This window comes from Gallinula chloropus (assembly GCF_964237585.1).
Source record: "Gallinula chloropus genome assembly, chromosome: 1".
Taxonomy (NCBI): domain Eukaryota; kingdom Metazoa; phylum Chordata; class Aves; order Gruiformes; family Rallidae; genus Gallinula; species Gallinula chloropus.
The window spans coordinates 179,708,985-179,712,947 of record NC_140085.1 but is presented as its reverse complement, the minus strand read 5'-3'; positions in this window follow the sequence as shown (position 1 = coordinate 179,712,947).

Below are 3,963 nucleotides of genomic sequence, written 5' to 3'. Positions count from 1 at the left end.
AAGTTCAGTGACAAAAGCATATGATAAAATTGGCAGCAAATAAAATGAGAGATCTGACACACCTTTAGACAATGCTATTGCCAGTTTAGGGTTCATCTGGCCCAAGGTACTGTATCTGTGGGTGTTTTATATATATGTTACTTATTACTTAAATGCTTTTAAGGGATTTCCCACTCTGCTCAGTAATATTGCTGGCAGCAGAGTTTGATAGTACTGGGTTCTTTAGAGTTTGATTGGTGTTTATTGGTGCTTGGTGCTTTACAATTGTCCTGCCTCTAAGAGTAGATTTACTGCATAGATTCACCACATCTTGTTTACAGAAATTGATGGGCACAGCCTATTTACCAACCAAGAAGCTAATTACCGACTGATGTGCATTTGTCAGTGTACCACTGGCAAGGCACCCAGAAACTGAGAATGAATTTACACCGATCTTCATCAGAGTGAATTGAGCCCTCAGAGAAATTAATTGAAGGATTAAAATAGTATAGGAAATAGATAGATTTCCTTGGAAGACAGCAAGCCGTTTGTTGGGTAGAAGTAGGAGTTATCTGGCTCAAGGCTTCAGGGAAGTGGGTAGCAATACACTTGCCTGTTTGAAGGCTTAATACAGGTAGGGGAGAGGAGGCACTGGCACAGGGACAGAGTCCATTGACTTTATTGGCTATGGGTGGCTTTCAGGTATATATCATACAATGCCATAGAATGACAACTGTGTTATTTGAAGTGCCTCTATTCAGCATTTTTCTTATTCTGTAATTAGATTCCTGAGAGCCTTTTTAGTGCAGGGACCAATTTGCTCCCCGGGTAATTCTGTCTTACAGCAAGGTAAGAGGTCTTTTGGAAAACAGAAGTCTGGTCAAACTAGCTCTATATGTGGGGCTGTTTTTTTTTTTTTTTATAAAATGGGTACTGTGTAATAGCTTTTGAGTGTGTGTACTGTATCAATGTCTTACCTTCATTATGTCAGCAGGGTGAAATACTGAAATTCAGAGCTCTACAATGATGAAGAACACGGTTCATGTAGTACATATTCTTCTGTTGCCTATGCAGTCATGTCTGTGTCTTCTGATAATCAAAATCAGTATGTACAATTGCTTTTGTTTTAATAAAAACAATATTACAAGGAATCTCAGTGGTCCTATAGTGCCCTGTATAGTTACTTGTGACAAATAGGATACAATGGGAAGCCAGGACGCCAAATGTTTGAAACGGGATCACTGCATTTACTTTGGCTCCATGTGCTTAAAGAAGCTCTGGGAACAATGCAAAGGTGTGATTGAGTATGTCAACAGGCATATAAGAGGAGCTTTATTTCCCCACACAGAAATATGTTAGCTGGTTAGGGTAACATTTCTCTACCACGCTGAAATGTTACTTGAGACATTGCAGGATGATGAACTGATGACATGTTTTGAAGCCAGGTGCTGCCACTTATCAGGTATCAGCATCTGCTTCTTGGAAACCTGTGAAATGAATTTGAAAGCCATGGAGGCATTGGTGCAGTAATCTGATCAAGTCAGCACAGGCAGGGCTGCTGTGTGAATAATCTGTAACAGCTCAAGTAAAGATTTGGCTGAGAAAGGAAGAAGAAAATACTGCGAAAATATATTTTTTCCTCTCTACATCAGTGCATGTCGTGGAAGGTGAGCAGCTCTCCACTTACTATCAAGAAATGCTGTCAGCGTGGGCCTTGAGGCTCCTCAACTCACCCGTGTTTAGGGAGGGAATTGATGCTGGCATCTATGGGGCTGGTTCTGGTAAACTGACTGTGATTCTCAAGTCCTTCCTAGGGACAGGTCCTTGTGGTCTAGCTCCCTCATGTTTGGAAACAGCAGTCAGCATGGACTGGAGGCTTTCATGCTGGTGAGGGAGATAGGGATGCCATGGCTTCCCACCATGCTTGGTAGTGGTGTGTCCCAGATCCTTTGTGACCTGGCACCAGGGTCCAGCTAGAGCTCACTGAGGTGGCCCAGAGGTGGGAGTGGCAGCTGCTGTCTCTTCAGGGTACTTCACAATGTCACCGCAGAGAAGATAAAACACAATCAGGTTAGACCTCAGTACCAGAAGGAAAGCAAAAACACCCCTGCACTTATAAAACCTTGAAATATCTTGTATGGAGGGGCTAGGTCAGGATGTTTTGAACCTGACAAAGCTGAGCTTGTCCTTTGATTTGTTGTCCTCTGCTAGTATTTCTCTTAGGCAGTGAGTGTCAAGGTGCAGCAGGGGCTCTCTGGGGTCTGTCATGGCAGGGTCTGGAAGCTGGTGCCTGTTCCACTGCCCCAACCAGGAGTAGGGCAGCTGAAGGGCACCACAGCCACTGCAGCCTCAGGCATTGGGCACTTCCCTGGGATGGGGACAGGCCAAGGCTGAGCTGGGATGTAGGCAGGGCAGGGCTGTGGGGACGTGGAGAACAGCCCTGCTGCAGTATTACTGGGGCAGGGGCTGATGGCCTGGGAGGCTGAGATGGGGTCCTGGGTGGGGGGGAGACACGACAGGGTCAGGGTGGGCAACAAAGCACATAAGTGCTGTCGGGTCCCTGGCAGATGGCAGGGCTTCTGTTGATGTTATAAGAGAATTTTCATAGCTGTAGAAAGACCATTGTCCTTTTAAAAACAGAAAAATAAAGGCACAAAATGACTATATTTCAGCTATTTGCCTTATTGATTTGGTATCTCCCCGTGGAGGTTTTGAGGTATATAAACAATATTGAACATAAATAGTACCTGCCACAGAACCCAGAGGAGAGGACGTATGTCTGCGCAGTGATCCAGGGAACTGCAGTACAGGGACTTTGGTGCAATTTCGTTGATGAGTGGTTTTCATGCCACCTAACTCGAGGGATGTGAGGTTGGAGACTCAGCTCTGATCCGTGCAGCAATGGCATATGGGGAAAGAGGGTCCTTGTGCAAAGGAACACTTGATTTCTTCCCTCAGACTTGTCCTTTTGGGCCTTGGATCAAGTGGTCTTGAACTGGCTATGGCACATATTCTTGGTCAGGCTTCACTCTCTGTCCCTATTGCCTCTTGTCCTGTAGCTGTTGCTACCTCTGCTTTGGATGAAGGCTGTTTCCTCCTCTCTTTCCTCTTTGGACATGGAGAAGACCTCAGTACTGTGCTTCCCAACATGGCCTGTAATTGGGTACACCCTCGGCTGGGTAAGGAGCTGGCTGGAGGGCCGGGCTCAGAGAGTGGTAGTAAATGGAGTTAAATCCAGCTGGCGACCGGTCACAAGTGGTGTTCCCCAGGGGTCGGTGCTGGGGCCTGTCCTCTTCAATATCTTTATTGATGACCTAGATGAGGGCATTGAGTGCACCCTCAGTAAGTTTGCAGATGACACTAAATTGGCTGGGAGTGTGGATCTGCCTGGGGGTAGCAAGGCCCTACAGAGGGATCTGGACAGGCTGGAGAGCTGGGCTGAAGCCAATGGCATGAGGTTCAACAAGAGCAAATGCTGAGTCCTGCACTTTGGCCACAACAACCCCAGGCAGCGCTATAGGCTTGGGGTGGAGTGGCTGGAGGACTGTGTGGAGGAAATGGACCTGGGGGTAGTGATTGATGCACGGCTGAACATGAGCCGACAGTGTGCGTGGGTGGCCAAGAGGGCCAACAGCATCCTGGCTTGCATCAAAAATAGTGTTACTAGTAGGAACAGGGAGGTGGTTGTCCCCCTGTACTCAGCACTTGTGAGGCTGCATCTCAAGTACTGTGTTCAGTTTTGGGCCCCTCACTACAGGAAAGACATTGAGGCCCTGGAACGCGTTCAGAGGAGGGCTACTAAGCTGGTGAGGGGTCTGGAACACAGGCCTTACGAGGAGCGGCTGAGGGAGCTGGGATTGTTCAGCCTGGAGAAGAGGAGGCTCAGAGGAGACCTTATGGCTCTCTATAGCTTCCTTAAGGGGGGTTGTAGTGAGCTAGGGGTCGGCCTCTTCTCCCGTGTAGACAGCGACAGAACTAGAGGGA